This window comes from Cuculus canorus, chromosome 1 (genome assembly GCF_017976375.1).
Source record: "Cuculus canorus isolate bCucCan1 chromosome 1, bCucCan1.pri, whole genome shotgun sequence".
Lineage (NCBI taxonomy): Eukaryota > Metazoa > Chordata > Aves > Cuculiformes > Cuculidae > Cuculus > Cuculus canorus.
In genome coordinates this window covers 10,071,632-10,093,602 of record NC_071401.1, presented here as the reverse complement: position 1 = coordinate 10,093,602, position 21,971 = coordinate 10,071,632, and positions in this window count along the sequence as shown.

Below are 21,971 nucleotides of genomic sequence, written 5' to 3'. Positions count from 1 at the left end.
ACTTAAGGACAGTTCTAAATCTGGCAGATAAGCAACTGAATTGAGGTTTGAATCTGCGTATTTTGTGTATTTATTTCAACTTTTGAATTATGAACTGGTAGTCCTAATCTTATTAACTATTTCAATGTGCAAAATGTGTAGGTTTTGGAAATTTTGCTTTGTGGTTTTAATTCTTACCTCCTTATAATTGTCTAAACCAATCCAAATTTATTTCTAATCAGACAAATGAACCAAATGAAATTCTTAGAAACTTCATACGCATCAGTGAGGAAGACTTAATTCAGTTTATGAGACATCCCCAGACCATTCCTGGAGTCAGGTTGCCTCTGCTAAAAATATACCAGTGTGAGATTCGTCTTCACTCATCTGTAGCTGCAGAACTGGTGTTGGCAATGGGGGTCTTGAGTTCTATAATCATGAGATCCTATTTGCAGATCAGCACCTGCTTGGGACAGGTGGGATGCACCTTTCTAAGCAGTACAAAACTATTTTTGCCAATAGGATCCCCTCAGGAGGGCTTTTAACTAAGAATAATGGGGAAGGTAAAGAGTTAACAGCAGCCCTGTGAGAGAGTGACAGACAGGATCATAGAATCTTAGAACAGAACAAGTTGAAAGACACCTTGAAAGATTCTCCAGTCCAACTTTTCATGGAAAAAGGAGCCTAGATGAGATTGTCTAGCATCCTGTCCAGTTATGTCATGAAAATCTAAAGTGATGGGAACTCTACCACATTCCTGTGAAGGCTGATCCGGTGAATGATTGTTCTCACTATAAAATACTTCCTTATGTCAGGATGATCAAAGGGCATGGCGTAATGTGGTAGGATCACTGAACAAAGGGTATAGGGTGATATGACAGAAAGGGGTCAAAAAAACAACAAAATGGGACTCAAGCGAGGTCACCTCCAGCCCTTCTTCATTAGTCAGGTGCAATTTTCACTTGGTTACGCCATGCTGGTTGTCTCTAATCACCTCAAAGGTGGGAAGAATTAGCCACAGGATGCTGGAAACTATTTTGTGGACAACTAGTTGCCATTAATCCTGATTTTCTCAGGATCAACTTGTTTGTGCTTTTTTCCCTGTGTTTATAATACTTAATTGTCATTAAAGATTTGTTCACCACTTCACTGTTTCTCTCCATGCTTATTTCAACATGCTTTCACGATTGTAATGACAAATATGTCAACTAGTTACAAAGGCTCTTTTGTTAGTTTTTAAATAAAGATACAAGGTTTTGAGAGGAAAAAAAAATCCCACAGCAATTCAGAAGTCTGTTTCTTTGTTCCTGTGTAGGAGATGAAAAGTGAGGAAAAGAAAGAAAAAATATGTCTGATGTTTTTAAACTATGCTTTGCAGATGTATCTCTAAATCACTTAATCTTATTAAGTGCCTTGTTATCTTTATTTTTTCCCCATAAAAAATCAGTGTCATGGCACCCCTGGTGCAAACCAGCTCCAAATCAAAGACTGACTGCTGAGCTGTGAATACTGGTCTTTCATGAACAAAGCAGGGTTCTGTTTTCTTTCTTTCTAAAGGGAAAAGGAATGGATAACATTCATTTTAACTTCCTTTTACTGTTGGTTACCACTGATTTACACTGTGCATGGCACATGCAAGCTAAGGCTTCTGAGAGAAGCCTAATAGACATCAGCTGCTTAGTGGAAAACATTCTTATTTAATCTTGCAACATTTGTGGGGAGAGAATCTCAGTTAATGTAAATTGGGAGAGATACACTTTGAAAACCAAAAAATCTGCATTTATTCCATAGGATGAAATCCTTGGCTGGAAGTGGCTGCTTTATATGGTGTTTATATTGCCTACAAAAACTTTTATCATTTCCGTCATCAAGAGGATAATTAAACCAATGTCAACCCTACCAATTTGATATATTTCTCCATTTACCTTTTAAAATCTCATATTACAGCTTAGGTTCTCAAAAAACAGAAATATGTGCATTGTCTGTTCTTCTCATCTGTCCCACAATTTTGTGTTGCTATTTGTGTGAGGTCTATGAGGTCTTAACTGTAGAAACAGCAAAGTCCCTAGTAGGAGACAGGATCTCATGGAAGGAAGAGCATCAAACGTTGCTTCAGCCACAACTGTGTTACAGATATTCTGTACATCAAGTGTGGTTTGTGCCCATAAGGTTAAATAGGTTGGTGCATCTGCCACACAGAGGAATATTAGCGTTGAATCTAAATAGAGGAATGGGTTGGTATTTCAAGATAGTAATTTCAGAAAAGAGACTTGATAGGAAAAAGGAAGAACAGGAGAACATATGAATGAATTTATCTGACTATCTTTGTGATGTACAAAATGCTGAAAGCTGCGAAAGTATTCTACTGCTCCCTTTCTTGAACTGGAGAACCAGAAGGAGAACTGTGAAAGAAGAATTTATCCTCTGGACAAGCCATCTACCTCCATTTTCATTAAAATCTTGGTATAAATATACACAACTTCTTTTTATTTTTAAATGCTATATGTTTATGCAGCAGCAACAAAACGTAGGGCTTACTAAGTGAGTTAGTCTACTGCTCTTCTCCAGGCAAGTCTTTTCATCAGTGGTTTTACTGGAGAGAAGACAGTAGTACTTTTTTCCAAACCACACTTGTGTATCAAACATCATTGAATTTCTTGCGAAAACAGCTGAAGGATTTACATCTCTAAGCTTCACGTTTAAAAGTATCAAGTTTCAAGGTTTTTCTTCCTTGTGGTAAAAACAATATCCTAGATTTTGGAGCATAAGATTGTAATGTCATCCCTGCTCAGGTTCTGTTTTAGTCATTATTACAATAACTATGAAGACTACAGTAACAAAAGACTCTTTCAGCCTACTGCTGTGTTTCTTTAATTTTTTCAGTACATTTCCTGTCCATAAATTGGGGGGGGGGCGGGAGGGAAGGGGGGGAAAAGGATACCTAGTGCTCCCATCAGTTCTTTAATGTAAAATTCTAACACTTATACGTAAACACTTATGCTGTGCCGTTATATCTCCCACAAAAATAATTTTCTGAAAAACGTTTTAGATTCTCTTGACTGATGATAAGAGTGTAACCCCATGGCCAGACATATGCCTAATAATAATAATAATGGTAATAATAATTTAGACAATATCCAAAACTTTAAAGAGACCTACTTTTGGACTGTACCTGTGCCCTATTCTAGCTAAATTGGAACTTCATTCACTAGTATCATATCAATCCAAATAAAAGGAATAATAAGATTCAGAAGTGCATACTTAGTGAGGAACATATCAGAAATTTATAGGATCAATGTGTGGGCTTGGAAACTATTTAGTGTCCGAGATTATTAAAATCTTAACATCTTTAGAGGATTTTTATCTTATTTGTTAGTTACTTCTTATGAACTTGCATGCGTGACTGATTTCAGTCCTCTGGGCCCTATGTATCCATTTGAAAGACCTTAACTTCAAAGGAGTTTTTATTAATCCATTACCAGAAGAGATGCTGTGTTTGGCACCAGGCAACATGCAGTAAGTAGCACATCTTGCTGCTAGCTTTGGTGTTCTCGTCTGTGTACTACTACTCTACACACAAAAGCTTTTCACTGTTAACTGATTTGCTTGAAAACCAAGCATCTTATGGTCTGGTATGAACTGGATGAAACATACCTAAGAAAAAATTGATTATCTACATTGTTCAATGTGTCTATGACAGACACAGTGGTCTTTGGAGCTTCATGAGCAGAGGAAGTGGTTCATGCACACACACTACATAGAAGCAGATGCCTTCAAGGCAGATGGGTCACAGCCATACAACATTTGGCCCCAGATCTGTGTCATGTGCAGTTATGTGCAGTTTACTTCCCCCTATCCTCCCCAGATTTGTTTTTGGATTTGTTTTGGTTTCAATTTGGGATTTTTTTCTGAATGTGTCTCTGAAATAATGAGAAATTCCTGTTTAGTCCCACTAGGGAGGATTTTTCATAGAATGAAACTTGGGATGTGTATTGCCTCTCCCAAAGCATGGTACATGAAATTGTGTCAATTGTTAAGAAGCAGTCCTCACCAAGTAATGTTGGAGGATGCTACAGAGCAGAAAATACTAATCGACTGCAGCCTTCATTCACTCTCTCCACTGAAAAATATCTCAAAACAGAACTCCCTTTTTAAGACCAGATGGATTTTGTATCATGGTCGACAGATTGATAATACTCCAAAAGGAAGTTAAGAACCAAATTAACATTTATGCAAGGTGGAAGATTAAGAAGTCAGAGTTTGAGTCTCAACTCAGAAGCCAAATTGTTTGACAAGACAGACTTCAAGTTTGCTAGAAGCAAGAACACTGATTTTCAGCCAAGTTTATTTGTCAGAGCAGTGCCACTGGATATTCACTCCAAACATACTGAGTTCATACAGGGAGAGACTGAAAGTATTCTACTTGGCTATTCCGAATATTCTACTAATATTTGTTCATAAAACCTCTCTAAGGAAGATTTTCAGCTTTTCAGGATTTTTAATTTTACCATTTTTCCTTCTTTGTAAACATCTCTGATATCTATGGATAAGAATCATTATATAAATGTTAGCTATTATACCTATTGCCATGAAAGGTGTCTGTAGAATTTGACTTTTCAGAAAAACAAGGTTATTTTTGTTCCTTTGACTTTAGTCTTTACAAATAACACTGTGGCCTTCATGCTGTAATAATGACATGACAAAACATAGGACAAAATCGTGGAGAGATGTGAGGGCAAGCCAAAGTTAATGCATTTAACAGACAAATATCTTCCACCAAATCTTTAATCTACTTAACAATGTTATCAATTAGTGGAGAACATCGATTAGGTAAATCGATAAAATTCTTGTTTAACAATCCAACTGACTTCTCTGGTTAGCCCATATTCTGCTGGTATTAACATGCTGCTGATAGTTGTTTTTTTCTTATAGAATTTGTATATTTAAAAGAGAAGAAGGGAAAATAGACATTAATATTTCTAGCAACGCATATGAATATTTATTGGTCATGACTATTTCAGATACAGAAAAACTGTCTAGTCTTAGGTCTTTCTCTTAGCTACACTTTACATGGTTTTCTTGATCATACAGATTAATATCATTCTTGATTCTAGCACGCATGAGGCCTTGGGTCTTCTAGAGTATATCTTTTATTTCTGTTCAGTTGTAGTGTAGGAACACAAACACCAAATACAAACAATAACTATTTCACTCCATAAACAATGGCAGGTGTTCATCTGTATGTGTGCGGAAATAATTAAGATAACTGTCAAAATCAATGTTATTGTCAGCTTTGTGTTATGCAAGTTTTCAGATGTTTCACATATAAAATACAAACATATTTTTAAATAGTAATCTATGGTCTTTCTGCCAGCTTTACAGCTTTTTGAAGGGTCTTCTCTTTTTCTTTTATTTTCAAGAGATTTTACAATTTGGGAATTTTTCTATTCAAACTCTAATGAGACAATCTATTTTAAAACTGGAACTAATTTTATTTCCTGTTTTCTGATTTTATAGTCTCAAATAGGAGGGGTTTTGGTTGTATTTTATGTTTCCCAGCATTATTTGAAGCCAAGTGAAATATTAGATGAGACTTTCATTAATGTATCATTTTATTGCACATCATAACTCACTGAGGCAAGAGTTCTGTCATTTACTTCACTGAGGCCAAGACTCTTCTTAAGTTTTTAATGAAAATATTAAAATAGAACTTGATCAAATGAAGGATCATACCTCATCAAAAGCTGATATATTGTTATTCATCATTGCACTATTTTACAGCCCTGTAGTTAGATCCTATCAATATAAAAGAGTAATTTTCAAAATTTATTTTAATTAATGTTCAGGTAAGATCATTTGCTTGCTTTGTAATAACATCAAAAAGTAATCAGGCTTGCCTGGCAATATTTAGTGCTTATAAACCTGTATTGAAGCGTCTTGAACATCTTCAGTCTTACAGGTGTCAGGGACAGATACTTTTCCTTTACTCACAGTCGGCGAAACAAGCCTGTTTCTCCAGGTATTTAAGAACCTCTTCTGAAGAAGTAAAAATCGAGCTGTTTTGTGTGAGGTCAGGAAGGAAGCATTGAACAGAAATATTCAAGGGGCTACCAGTAGAGTAACACGGCCACTCGTTGCCCTTCAAAAGAAGAGTAAATGTGATGGTAATGAAGCATGTAAAATCTAAACCACACACTGAACATCCACACAGAATCATTCTGAAAGCAAAATATCCTTGCTATGTGATAGATATGAAATTTCAAAAAACATTCAAAAATTAACAAGGTTAAAAAAAGCAATGACCAACATGCATTTAAAAAAAACCACAACAATGAAACAGACATTTGTAATAGGTGCTTTTTTTTAAAAAAAAAAAGTAGAAACAGGATAGGACAATTCTCTAAGAATCTTCATTGTGTTAGAGAAAGACACAGTGACTGCAAATGCTCACAGATAAATTTGCTTTGCTACATAGAAGCAGAATATCCTAACAAGCAAGATATAGACACAAGGGTTTTTTGCAGCTGTGTTTCCGAAGCAACTAAATCCTATTATTTCAGCCAGAGCTAAGAATCCAAAAGCCTTTGAGGATCAGGGCCGTAGCACATTAAAAGGATTTATCTCTTAAACCGAAAACAGTCATGAACAAAACTCAGTGGGAAGAAAAAAATAATTAATGAAAACTATGAATGATAAGAAATATTTAAGAATTATTTATTATGTTTTTTTCTAATTGCCTGCAATTCCCAATTCTTCAGTCACCTAAAGGACTTCTATTAAAAAAATTGTGTCTAGAGGGGAAGTGAAAGTAGCAGTTAAACAGACTCCTGCTCTTATTTGCAATGGAAAATTATTACTTCATTTAATAAAACATTATTAAAAAAAATAAATAAATTGGAGAACATAGACAATGTAACAGCAAAGAAAGTGCATCTGTAAAAAGAGTCCTGTTGACAGGGAACAGGAAAATGGAACAAAGCTACCTAGAGCATGAAGGGCAACTAAAAAACTTACAGGTCCTGTAAAATGACAGAGTCTTTATTCATGATACAGACAAGAAATATGGTATCTTTTTAAACGGAAGACCTAAATAACTCAGAAATGCTAACATATAATGACAGCAGCTAGAAATGCAGCACTTGTCTATGAACATACGTGCCTGCAGATGACACGACACTGGGAGGAGTGACTGATACATTGGAGGGTCATGCTGCCATCCAGAGGGGCCTCAACAGGCTGTAGAAATGAGACTACAGGAACCTCATGAAGTTTAAGAAAGGAAAGTGCAAAGGTCTGCACCAGGGAAGGAACAATCCCAGGAACCAGCACCTTTTGTGGGCCACCCAGCTGGAAAGCATTTTGGCAGAAAATGACCTGGGAGTCCTGGTGGACACTAAGCTCAACATGAGTCAGAAATCTGTCTTTGCGGGAAAAAAAAAAAAAAGGGGCTAATGATATGTTGGGATGTAGTAGGCAAACTTTTACCAACAGGCTGAGGCAGGTGATTCTTCCCCTCTACTCAGCCCCGGTGAGATGACAACTGGAGTACTGTGTACAGTTCTGAGTAACCCATCTCAAGAAAAACATGGACATACTGGAGAAAGTCCAGAAAAAATCAACAAAGATAATTAAGGGACTGGAGCATCATTCCCATGCAGAAAGGCTGAGAGAGCTGGGACTGCTCAACCTGGAGAAGAGAAGGCTTGGGGGGATCTTATCAATGTCTATAAATATCTGTAGGGAGGTTGTAAAAAGGCTGGTATCAAGCTCTTTTCAGTGATGCTCTGTGCCGGGACCGGAGGCAATGGTCAGAAATTGAAATATGGGAGGTTCCCTTTGAACATCAGGGAAATATATTTTTAAGGTGAGAGTGACTGAACACTGAAATAAACTGCTCAGGGAGGGCTCCAACCTTGATGATATTCAAGAACTGTCTGGATGTGGTCCTGGGCAACTGGCTATACATAGTTTTAGCATAGCAGCAGGTTCGGACAAGATTAAGTCCAGACGTCTCTTCCAACCTCAACCATTCCACGTTTCTTTGAGTCTGTGTTATCAGTGTAGTTTTCTCTAAGCAGTTTGGGAAATTGTTACACTGCAGGCATTGGTAAGAATAAAAAATTTTGACAACGTTTCATAGAACAAGCAGGTATCTCTATGCTTCTTAAAGTCACATATATTGCAGACAAGATACTGAAAATGCCTCATCAGTGAAGAATTAGGCAAAATTATTGCCTCTTAATAGTTTTATGAAGAACAGCTTCATCCTTAACCTTAAGTTTTCAAATTCACTAAGTTGATACAATCAATTTGCAATGGTTATTTTGACTTACTCACAGAAGATACAGATTTTAACTTCTTAACATATAAAACCAGTGTAATGCAGTACTGGAGTAAAACATAGTATTTGATACATTTCTACAAGTAAACAGAAGAAACATATAATGGTGTTATTTTTATTGACTATCCTATAAGCTTTGGACTGATACCATTTAATATGTCAATAAAATTTGGAGATAATACTGTTCTGATGTAATCTTTGCCTAATAGCCTGTTGATAAATATGAAAGTAATCAGGATCAATCCGTAAAAGTGACTTGAGGCCCAAAAAATATTCATAGATTCACAGAAGTAGATCACATAGTCCAATTCCTCCTGCCTTAGACATCTTTCACTAGATCAGTTTGCTCAAATATAGGTCTATTCTTTTTCTGTTTAATTTTTGGTCCCTTGTCTTTTTACTATAGGCTTTTCCAAAAAGTCTCTCTTTCTTAAAATAGCAGAGACCGGCACCCACAATTTCTCTGGGCAACCAGTTCTCCATCGTTATTTTAAGCCTCCTTTGAGTATGAAAAATCTGTGCCAATACCTCCCCAGAGCCTCCTTGTCTCCAGACTGAACTCTTGTTCTCCAGACAGAACTCTCAGCCTTTCTTATACGGAGAGGTGCCTTTCTTGTGCTGGCTACCCCAGAAAAGGATGCAACACTCCAGGCTCATGAGAATGGCATAAAGGGCAGAATCAAATTCCTTGACCTGCTGGGCGTGCTTTCTTTTATGCAGCCCAGGATATGATCAGCTTTCTGAGCTGCAAATGCACAATGCTGGCCCTTGTCCAATTTTTCATCCACTAGTATCCCTATGCCTTTCTCCACAGGGCCACTGTAAATCCCTTCATCCTCCAGTCTGCTCTGATAACGGAGGTTGCTCTGACCCAGGTGCAGGGTCTTGCACGTAGGAGAAGGACCTTGGGCTGTTGGTTGACAGTTGACTGAACATGAGCCAGTAGTGTGCCCAGGTGACCAAGAAGATCAATGGCATCTTGGCTTGGATCAGAAACGGCGTGACCAGCAGGTCCAGGGAGGTTATTCTCCCTCTGTACTCGGCACTGGTGAGACCGCACCTTGAGTACTGTGTTCAGTTTTGGGACCCTCACCACAAGAAGGATGTTGAGGCTCTGGAGCGTGTCCAGAGAAGAGCAACAAAGCTGGTGAGGGGGCTGGAGAACAAGTCTTATGAGGAGCGGTTGAGAGAGCTGGGGTTGTTTAGCCTGGAGAAGAGGAGGCTGAGGGGAGACCTTATTGCTCTCTACAACTACCTAAAAGGAGGTTGTGGAGAGGAGGGAGCTGGCCTCTCCTCCCAGGTGACAGGGGACAGGACAAGGGGGAATGGCCTCAAGCTCCACCAGGGGAGGTTCAGGCTTGACATCAGGAAAAAGTTTTCATGGAAAGGATCATTGGGCACTGGCAGAGGCTGCCCAGGGAGGTGGTTGAGTCACCTTCCCTGGAGGTGTTTAAGGGACGGGTGGATGAGGTGCTGAGGGGCATGGTTTAGGGAGTGTTAGGAATGGTTGGACTCGATGACCCAGTGGGTCCCTTCCCACCTAGTGATTCTATGATTCTATGATTCTATGATTTGGCCCTGTTGACCTTCATGAGGTTCACATGGGCCTACCCCTCAATTCTGTCAAGTCCTGTCGCACTGCACCCCTTTCCTCTAACAATTCAACTGCACCATTTAGCTTGGTCTCTGCAGACTTGCTAAGGGTGCACTTAATTCCACTACTTATGTCTTTGATGAAGATACTAGATATTATCCCATTACTCTTGAGGGACACCACTCGTTACCGGTTTCCATTTGGACATTGAGCCACTGACTGTAATTCTTTGGATGTGACCATTCCACTAATTCCTTACCCTTCTCACAGCCCGTTCATCACACCTATACTTCTCCAATTTAGAGGTAATGAATGTTCTGGGGGACTGTATAAAAGGCTTTACTAAAGTCCACTTTCTTTGCAAATCCTCTTCTTCCTGAGTCTATTTAGTTTATGCAAGTCACTTGCCAATGGTCTTTAAATATTTTAATGGAGAATATATTTATATTATTACAGGTGTCTTGAATTAAAAAAAGAAATAGAAAAGCATACTCTAGACAGGAATAAGCAATGTATGTACAGAAAATGCAGGAAATTCTACTTAGGCATAACAAAAACACTTTCACTGTGAGGATGGACAAACACTGGAGCAGGTTTCTTGGAGAGATTGTTGAATTTTCATCCTTGGAGACATATAGAATCCAAAAGGACATGGTCATAGCTAGACATGTTCTAGCTGGTGCTGCTTGAGTAGCAGGGTTGGACCAGAAGACTGCCAGAGCTGCCTTCCTACATCAGCTGCTCTATGATTGTGTGGTTCTGTGACATATTTAAATGGTGATTTCCACAGATTATGAAAGAAAATGCTGTTTTCTTGAACAAATAGATCTGAGTTATGAATCTTAACTTTGATGTGGAAATTATTGTTTATTTTTGTGGCTTGCATTGTGCAGAAATACACATGTCCATTAATCTCTAGGCTCATAGTCTAAGGCATTTATTTGGCATCAAATACTATTATTGACTGCATAGAGATCATTAATGTAATCTCATTAATAACATCTCCTTCAAAAGCTTATAATAGCAATAATTGAGACTCCTAGACATTGAGGATTGGATTCTTACGAAGACATGAAGATGTCTGCACCTGGTCACCCTCAACTTTCTTTAGAGTTAATTGGAAAAAAAAAAAAAAGTAAGCAAGTTTGGGATATTAATCCCCTCATTCATTTTAAAAGTTTACTTTAGGACAAGATGAATTACTGTTTAGAAGTGCCTCAAGAGATTCTAGGAGATGAGCAATTTACATTCTAAAATTACCTTACTATCAACAGTACCAAAGGGAAATGGTGCTTTACTTCTCACTCCACAAACCTGAGATTTGGGGAGAACATGAGAAATTGAGGTGCTGTTCTCCAAAAGTATTTATGAACCACTTCTGCCATAATGATGAGTACATACAGTTAGCCAAATATCCTTAAATCTCTAAACAAAAAGTAACCAGGATTGTAAGTAATAGAGCTATGTCAAGTTCTTTGAATTATTGGAGAAAAGCTGTAGAGAATATCTTGCTCTACATATGATGCAGAAACATATTTTGGTGATTATTTATTAGTGTGTACATTTACATTTACATTTAGAAAAAAAGCACTGGTAATAATTAATCTCTCATTTTTTGTACAAAGAAATTTCATCTGACTTTTCTCCTTTTGATCTCCCAGAGCAGTGTTTCCCGTTTAGATAGAAGTGTTGAGTTGTTCCAAGAAAGCCTGCTTCTCAAAATTTTGGCTTCTTATTGCTTTATTGCTCTTTGTGGGGGATTATTTCTTTCCTTCATTAAATTTTCTCTGTAAAATAATGGTCTCCGTCTCTATTCTAGTGATTCAGACCTCCTGTTTGGGGTATGAAGTAGACCTGAATAATTTCTGCTACCAGGCCTTGGGGAGTAGAAGAGCTGGATTTGCAGACTGCACTGCAGACAGTTAAGCAGTAACACACAGCTGTCTGAGAAGAGCTGCTGAACAGGCCAGCAACCAGACCTTTTCTTTCCAGGGGGAGAAGAATAAGTATTTTCTACTGTTGAAGATAAGGTGAAGAGACAGAAAAGTATTTGGGCAAAATTGCTTGCTTGCCTGCTTGCTAAAACACCCACTTTAAAATCTTCTATGAAGTTATATTTTTGATCAAAACTCTCATCTATTTCACCTCTGCTTCTGTCTTCTTTGACTTCTTCAGCTGATGGACTGTTTGTAAGGCATGACAGTTTGCAAGCCTGGAGGTCAGAATCAGGGTTTAATTATGTAGTCTCCCTTAAATCTTCCATGGTATCTTGAGTAATTAACTTAGAGAGGGATATTCACTGAAGGATTTGGATGTTTCAATGCCTTACTTGAAAGCTCTTGAGTTCTTGGAATGGAATTCTGAATTAGATGGATAGAGTCCCAATGCTTTATACAAGGCCAGGGGGATGTTGAGGGAGAGAATAAAATTTCATAATATCCAGTGCAATGAATGGAAGGAATAGATCATCAAATTAACAAACTGAGAATGCTGATGACAAAGATGTGTGTTAGATTCCAAATTTTCTTGAGGTTTAACATCAAACTTCAGACTGTGGGAAGTCACTTGACATCTTTGGAATTTGCAGCTCTGAAACACACTGTCTGATGAGATATCCAAATCTTTCTTTCAGAAATGGAAACAAGGCTTCTCTTTGAAGCCACTAGTGTGGCTGGCAAAGTAAAACACCCCTACATATTTACTTTAACAATATCCCACTCACTATGAACACGAGAGACCTTTGTTCACCTTTTCTCTGGGGAGACTTTAACCCACCTCCTTCCCAGTCTGCCAAGAAGCCAACTGCAATTCAAGGCTGTATAAATATGTAATAACAAAAGTAGAATTAAGAGGAGTATTCTGTTCTCTCAGTCAAAATGTAATAGAAAGTGTTATAGATGCATAGGGTCAAAATTAATAAAGATCAAGCCTGTCTTGATATGCATCCATCAAGAGGAAGAAGGAGGAGAAGAAAGAAGCTGAAATACACAACTGGATTGTAACATCTTCTAAAACTGTTTACTTATTTCATCTACTGTGTCTAATGAAATATTTAATGAATTCCTACTGGATTTTAAGTGGGTCATGTAGCTGTAGTTATGGTTAAATCCAATAAAGGACCGGTTATTTTCATGAAGATTAGTAAAGATGATAAAAATCAATCTGAAATCAAGTATAGAGAAAAATAAATTAAAACAAAACAAAACCCTCCTGTTGAAAACCAATTCCTCTCCTTTTCAGGATAGTACAACTCTTTTCTTCAAATTCAAGCAAAAGAATTTGAGAGGATTTGGAATTTTGTGGAAGGTTGAGATGTCTGAAAGCTTTCTCTCTACATGTTAACATATTTACAGTTAGTTCCCCAAACTAATTGAGTAATAATCAATTCTGAGACTGATTGGTCTGACTCTATGGCAGGATTTCACATCCTGTCTCTCTTGCAGTTTTTATTAATTTTTTCAGGATCCATAGTCTTCTGCAACAACGCACCATCAGGAAGATCAGAACGCCTCTTTCTCCTGAGCTTTTGACACTACATCAGCCTGGTACCTAGAATGCAAGAAAATAGCAGCGTTGAAGTAGGAGTGAGGTACAAAAGACAGCTCAAGATATGGGCAAAAGCGGGATGGAAAGAAGGCTGGCTCTTCTGGGCAAAAATCTTCCAAAAAGCATTATATGGAAGAAAAGGATTTTCTGAAGTACTGCTTATGTTGTCAACAGCTGGTATTAATGAATAGCACAGTAATAAACAAAATGACTGGTAGACAGGAGGAGACTGTCTTCCGTAGACACAGATCAACATAAGGTAAGTGAAATACAAGATGCATATCTAGGAGACATACATTTGAGTCAAATAAAATACAGGCTGCGAACTCAGAAGATTCTAACACAACTTTCAGCTGAGGGAGTGGCACCAAATTTCACAGATCTCTTGGAAGAATTTGACCTTATATGAATAGAATCCATCTTTGTAAGACAGTCTGCTCTCAGGAAAGACTTCATCCTATTTATTATTTGGCCTTTGACAGGTGCAAATTCACATCCAGTGTATACAGGATACTTATTAAAGTCAAAAGTATTAAAGTTAGCACTGCTTCATTTAATGAAAAGTCCTAAGCAAAAAGGTTAACTAATTTTGAATAGGTCATGGAGTTAACAACCTAAGCATAGTCACTGAATTAGCTTTCCAAATTTATCATTTCATCCGCTGAGTTAAATTTCAAAGTAAAGATAATGAGACTGCAGGGAAGCGTAAGAGATGTGGAGTATTAGAAACCAGTAAATTGCAAGTAGTCTCATGCACTCATAGCATTCAAATATAAAGGGAACATACTATCACACATACTGACATCTGGATAGCTCTTTAAGACCAACAACTTGAGCTGGATTACAATCTTAAAATAAGTTTTAAAAACAATTATTATTTTAAAAACAACTTAGAAGGAGGAAATGTTTGTTTAGCAGCAAAGGCCAAAAGCACAATCCTAAGCATGACCAATAGTTTGGATATCACTGTGGGCTGCTATAGAAGTCTAAGCTCAGAATTAGGAATCTGGTCACCATTGCTGAACTCATTTTCCTGTTTTAATTCTCCCATCACCAAAATGGGAGGAAAATATTTATCCATTTGAATCCAGTGACATTGTTCGGAATGAAACTCAAACACACTTCCCAGTTAAGTGTTAACAGAAAGTTAAGAGCCATCAGTTAAAGAATGGTAGCTTCTTCTATAATCCACAGTAGATGTAAAGTCACTCACCGTAGATTAACAGTTTCATACTCTGAAAAAAGCTGAGTGAGTTACCTGGTATTTGAAAAAGGTAAGAGCATACAAAAAGAGAATCATGACAGCTCACCAGCCAAGCAGCAACTTCTTGCTTTACAGTAACTACCTTATGTGCTTGACCCTTTAAATTACTGTGTGCTTTGAATATAGAAAGAGATCTCAAGACATTGAATTGTGACATGGAAAGGTATGAAGACCAGCAAAACGCATGTAAAAGAGCTAGGGACACAAAGAAATGTTGTTACATACAGCAAAGATATGCAAGCTCAAAAAGGTACAATTTGGACTTGATGTGAAAAATGGAGAGGTGTTAGGGACAGAACAAGATAAAACACATCCTCAGTCAAAAAGGGGAAAGATAGTTACAACTAGAATGATACTAAAAAAACGTTTTGTTTGTCTGTCTTATTAATTTTGTATAAATTACATGGTTTGTGCGTTGATTTAAAATGAACTTTTAGAATTTTACTTTCTTCTTTTTTCTGAAAAAGAAGACATCTTAAACAAATGTGTCTCTAGTAGAAACTTATTCCCAGATCTGTCATGTATAAAGATATGGTTTCCTGAGAAAACACTAAAGCACTCCAGAAATAAAATTGTAGCATGAAGAGTAGGCAGATAACTTATCTATCTCATTTTCAGATTTGTTCACTGTTAGTAAATAGCTTGCAGTCCTAGCAGTGTTTTCATTATGCTCATTTTTCTTATTTCTCTATTTGTCATAGAAATGTAGCTTTTTATTGATTTTTTTTTAAAATCTAAGATTATTTTAATACTTCTCAAGTCTTATTTAATATGAGGAGAATATTTCTTCTGACCTTACAGGCTTTAATTGAAGTTCGTACCTGCTACTACATAAATTCTGAAACTATACAGACATTTCAACATCTATCTGATTTCTGCTTTTTTTACTATGTACTAAAATCTGAGCTCTCTGCACAGTCTGTTTCATTTGAATGCTAAAAGGTGATTATTTAAGGCAGAATTATGTTTAGCAGTAAAAAAGAAGTGGCTCAGGTAAATCTGTGAACTAGAATATTTAGTCTTTTTGTCCTGTTGTGATTGGCAGGTGGACATAAATTTCTATCTGTTTATATCAAATATTCATCTGCTAGTCTTAATAATGTCGATGCTGGAGATGTTAAGCAAAGTGTGTCGTAATTGCTGATTTACTCTAAAAATGGCTCAGTGGGATTTTGCTCTAATGTTCCAGTCATTTTATACCTTCTAAGACTACTTGAAACTTAGATCCTCAAGAATTAAAAGAGGTGATAACCCATGAGCAACAAATGGAATGGAAAGACTTATCATCATAGGAATTAAAGTTAAATCAGTCCTCAGGAGAGTATGTCTGCCCAAAATATCTAGACCATTATCTTAAAATATTTTTCTAACCTGTTCTGAAGCCTTAAATACTAACGACCACAGTCTCTGCTCCACTTGTCCCCTATTAGAGCTATTAGCAAGTTTTCCCTTATGTCCAGTATTAATTTCTTTTAATATATGACTTCACTTTATACTCACACCAGAAAGAATAGAAATTAAGAATAAGTCATTCCTTTTCATGTTTGCAGATGTTTTTATGGATTTGAAAACTGTAACTACATCTTTCTTCACTGCCTTTTGTTTAGATTAAATGGCCGTGAATATTCCAACCTTACCATGTCTTCTAAACCTGTTAATATTCCTGCTAAGCTCCAGATTTTCTCTGAGTGGTTCATATCTGTCTTGAAGCAACATAAAAAAATAACACACTTATAGGGGATTTGGATGGTGTTTGGCAAACATCTGGGAAAACCGTAACCAGCTATTCTTTAACTGAAACCGTTATTACAGAAGACACATTAAATTACAGGAGAAAGATCAAACGCTGTCAAGTTAAACAGACATTACAAGCTCGAATACATACTATCAATAAAGAAATAGTTATTGGAAGGTTGTAGAACACACAAGAAAATTGATATAGACAACTGAAATCTGTGACACGAAATCTGTATCAGTGGCACAGAGTCCAACTGTGGGCCAGTCACTAGTGGTGTACTGGAGAGGTCAATACCGCAGCCAATAATATTTAACATCTTCCTTAATGACCTGTACGATGGAATGGAGTGCACTCTCAGTAAGCTCACAGATGATGCAAAACCAGGAGGCCAAATTTGTAGACCAGATGGGCAGACAGGCTTGAAAAATGAACAGAAAGGCAACTCATGAAGTTCAGCAAGGAGAAATGTCAAGTCCTGCCCCTGGGGAGTAATAAATCATAGAATCATGCATAATTTGGGTTGGAAGGGACCTTTGAAGGTCATATAGTACAGCCTCCAAATAACAGGACAGGCTGGGATGTACCAGCTAGAAAACACTTTGGCAGAGTAGGACCTGGGAGTCCTGGTGGACAACAACCTGACCATAAGCCAGAAATGTGTTCTTGCAACAAAGGTGGCCAATAGCCTCTTGAGCTACATTAGGCAGAGCATTGTCAGCAGGTCTACAGACATAACTCTTCCTCTCCATACAGCCTTGTGAGAAACACCTGGAGTGTCATGTCCAATTCTGGGCTACCCAGTACAAGAGAGACATGGATATACTGGAACAAGCCTAGCACATGCCTGTTAGGGGACTGGAACAATCGTCATGTGCTGACAGATAAAAGAGCTAAGAGAGTTGAGAATGTTCAGCCCTGAGAAGTTTCAGTCAAACCCTTATCCGTGGGTATAAATATTTGATGTGTGTAAAGAAGACAGACTTTCAGCAGCACCCACTCACAGAAGAGGTAATAGACACATTAAAAACCAGGAAATTCTGTCTGAATACAAGGAAACACTCTTTTTTTTTCACAGGTAATCATTTTTGATATTTTTTGAGTAATCAAAAACAGGGACAAGTTTCCCAAGGAGGATGTGAAGTCTTCATTGATGAAATATTTAAAACTTAACTGTTCCTGGTTAACCTGCTGCAGGTGACCCTGGTGTACACAATCTCAAGAAGCCCCTTCCAACATGATTCTGTGAAACAGGACAGATGAAACATTGAACTAAGCATACTTCTCATTGAAGCCTGATAAATGCAAAGGAGTTTGGTGAAGGAAAGAAGAGAAGTATTAAAAATGGCAATGTGAACTGTTAAAAAGAGTAAATGACCCTAAGGTCATTGTTGCCCAAAAGAAGCTCCTTTGGGTTTTAGATTTATAACAGATAGACAAATTATTTTTAGATCATCTACACTTAGAATCTGAAATGTACCAAATTAACAGCCATCACAAACACCAGCACTGCAAATAGTATTAATCCAGGAGATAAATATAAACTTAATAAATTTTTGCTTTTTACAGCACTATGTCCCTTTCACCTTGCAGATTACATCAGTAAGATATAATTAAATGCCTCTACTTTTCTAGGTCTTATCATTTATTTTTTCTAAACCAGAGGTATTTCTTTCTGTCCAGGATCCAAAATGAAACTAGTAAAACACACATAGATGCATTATTTTTTTACAGCAAGTAGTATAAACGATAGTGAAACACAAAATAAGATTTGTCATTTGAGTCAGAAGACACAATTCCCAAAGTAAAACATATCAAGCCTCATGCTGGTAATTGTTCTCCCTTTATGTTCTACAACAAATGGAGTGTTAGTGGAGAAGAACAAATCTTTGGACCTCCATGACCACGCTAAAAACTGGTGAGCTCCTATGAAGTAAATGTTCCATGGCAGGATAGAAATGGATAATAAGCCACTCAAATCTACATGCAAGGAGGAGGGAGAAGAACGAAGGAAGGAGAAAATACTGGGAAAAAAGCACTCACTCTCGTACAATCTCTTTGAAACTGAACAAAAGAGTTGAGTGAACTGCCTGCATTTATGATGAAAAAATGTAGGTGTAATAAACCTTTTCTTGCAAAGTCATGAAGAAACGCAGCTGATGTGGCCTAAAATGCAATGAGATCTATTTTTCCATTGCTTTGATCATTCCCTGTACTGTTCAGTTTCTTGCTCTTATGTAAAACACTGTAGTATCTTCTTTGAAATTCTGAAAATGAACAATGCTTCTCTATAGAATGTCATAGATGTACTTAAAAAATACATTATTTTCCACTTTATCATCTTAAAATGGAAGATATTTGATATGAATATTATTTAGAATTTTAAAAATACAAATAAAAATGAGCCAGTTGTACATCTCAAGCAATTACATTTACTAATTTTTCTGAGAGAGATTTGAATAAAGATGATAAGGAAATTAGAATATTTTGTACTTTAGGCTTGGATTAGATAATTTAGAAGTTATGCTATGGTAAAAGTTTATAACAGAAAAATATTTCAATTTTTAAATTCTTCTCAGTTGACATTGTCTCAGAACAGAAATGATTTATTTTTCATAATTTCCCTAGGAAAACATTATATCCACTCATCACTACACTTGCTGCCTCAGCTGCCTCAGCTGCTGATCTCAGAACAGACTGACCATGGGAAACAAACTGTGGATTTGTCCTTACAAGCACTTCAGTCAGTGCAAAGTTGAGATATACACTTGGAGCAGTGTAAGAACTAGAAGTGAGTGACACTGACTAAAGTGTTTTCGTAAAAATAACATATTTATTTTTCCTGAAAAAGCATGAAAATCAGTTGAAGTAAGCAAAATCTTCATTGCATCCAGCAGATTGTAGAAATAATAAACAAGATGTATGTTTCGAGCTGAAAATATAGCACCCTAGCACTGCGTTCATTGACATTACCACATGTTTATTTGCCTTTTATCTTGCAAAAATGAACAGTTTTAACATGGGCATTTGTTAATGTAATGTTTTACTGTTTTATGCTGTAGCCATGTTTATCTCCTGCCACATTTGACCTCACAATATCTCATTGAAACTCTTGTGATCTTGTGAGGCACTGAACACAGAGTCCTTACCCAACTTGTTCTGTATAATTCTGATGGCAAGAGCTGTTCACTAACAGGAAAATAAATAAGGTAGATTAAGAGAGTCAATATGACTTCACAAAGTTTCCAGAACAATAACAGGGAATATTTTGTATTTATATATTTATATTTAACTTTTTCCGATTCTTTTCTCTGGAGCATTATATATATACTCTAAGACACCTTTTCCTTTGTATATGAACTCATGGAATTCACAACACTATTGCATACAGCCTTAAGTAATTCAGAGAAGTGTTTAGTTCGTACTTAGATATATTGTGTTAATTGGAAAGTTCCATACAGTGCAAATTTAACTGATAATAATAACATTCCACTCTAGTACTAAATAAAATTGATTAAGCAAAATAAGCTTTCATGTCTACCTCCCTGCAGTGCTATTGTTAATGTTAAAAATTCAACAAGATCTTTTCTGTTGTTGTTGTTTAACAACAAAGATATTAAAAGATATGTCTTTGATATTTTTCTGGCACAATGTTCTGTAAGTTAAGCAAGCTGATCTGACACCAACAACTCTTTCATTTCGGTCTATTTAAGATGCTATACTTGAGTTCCAGCTTTTGAGTACTGAAGAAAGGGCAAATGTTCATGAAAATTTTCTTCCACACATCCTCACACGCAGGCGGTAATTATGTACTGGTATAGAACAATTTTGTGTACATCCCTTAAAGATCTGAATACAGCCAGGTCATTTGCTGAAACACATAATGATTTAAAATTCTGTACTGCACAACTAAGAGTAAGTTCTGAAACATTACGATGAAAAAAAGCTGTGTTGCCAATGTCAGAACTGAGCCTTCAGCATGTTTCCCATCTCAAACAGTAATTCTGTTAAGAAACATTAAACAGGTTACTTTTGTTTTAGAAGAAATGTACCTGAAATAAGCACATCAATAATGCAAGTACTTAGGTAACAGCACTAATATTTTCTTTCAAGAAGTATAATTATTTAGCGATAGTACTTTCTAGTCCATAAGAATTTATTTTAGTTGACAGATTTTTCTTTTTGTTCCTAAGCTGGCATAATTTCCCTCTTGGTTTGTAAATTTGAGTCCCTAAACTGCCATTTTTATAACACATGTTGTTTGGGCTCTAGGAACCTTGACAGTCAAAACAATCAAATCCAACGTAAAATTCCAAATAATCAATGTGGATTGTGGTGCACATCATGGTGCTGTGCACTGACATATTTGAGTGAATCTTGGCATGGCAGTTTAAAATGTTACTTTCCCTAGCTGTCCTCCTTTTACCTCTACCAAATACAGCCAGTGTTCTGAAGTGGAGCCATAACAGGAGGAATGTGTCTGTCCTAATTAGTGATTAAATGTATTGCCTTCTGCTAGCAATATTATAAGGGAGCTATCTTTGCCTGTAAAAAATTCACTAGAATAAATCTGCTAGAGCACTAGCCATTTACACAAACTCATCTGTTGCTTCCACAGAAAAATCCAGAGTTTCAGCCTCTTGCCAGCTTCACTAGTCTTAAGGTTATCAAAAATAGGCTTTGTCTCGCTCTCTGTCAGAAACCAGGAAAAAGGTCTTGTCTACTCAAGGATGACCTACTGAGAATATCAGGCACATGAGGCTAAATCAAGTTATATTAAATCTTTCCTAGATGTTGGGAGTAAAAGTCTAAGAGAAAGAGTATCATTCAGAAATTCATTTTACAAAATAATTGTAAACAAATGCTTCGTTTGATATTTGGAAACAAAACCCATCTGTTTATCTTCTTGTAGTGGAGGTGTATATGTGCCATAATAACCGAATCTGCCTGCACAGGTTAGTGTACAAAGGACTCCTTGCATCTTCCTGTTGTCCCTCTGGCTGTTCAACCCGGAGATTTCTGAAACAAACATAATGTGGTGGAGTAAATAACAAACAAATGCTTGCAGTCTGCACATAAGCAGAAATGGAAAAAGGACTAACAAGCCTGGGATTCTTTTTGTTGTTTTTTTTTTTTTAATTTAGTAAGGTTATTTTATTTATTTATTCAGGATAGCTACCCATTATTTTTCTATAAGAACAAGGCAGATCAATGGAAATTCTAAAAGAAGGTAGATGCATTAGTGTTCACACAGTGAGCCCCAAAAGAAACTGGAAAGGGCATTTCCTAGAGTCTACAGGGCATTACAGACAAAGATGAAAAGAAAAGCACAGGATATAAGAGCCTGAACTTCATGTGGAGAGAACTAGAAACTGCTGGAAGATGAGAGAGCAAATACTTTTAAGTATTTGTAATTTATGCTCCTATAAAATCGATCTGGTATATTTTTTGAGATGGGTGTATTTTAAACACTTTCTGTCTTCTTGGGGAATAAAGAGAAGGTTTAGAAACT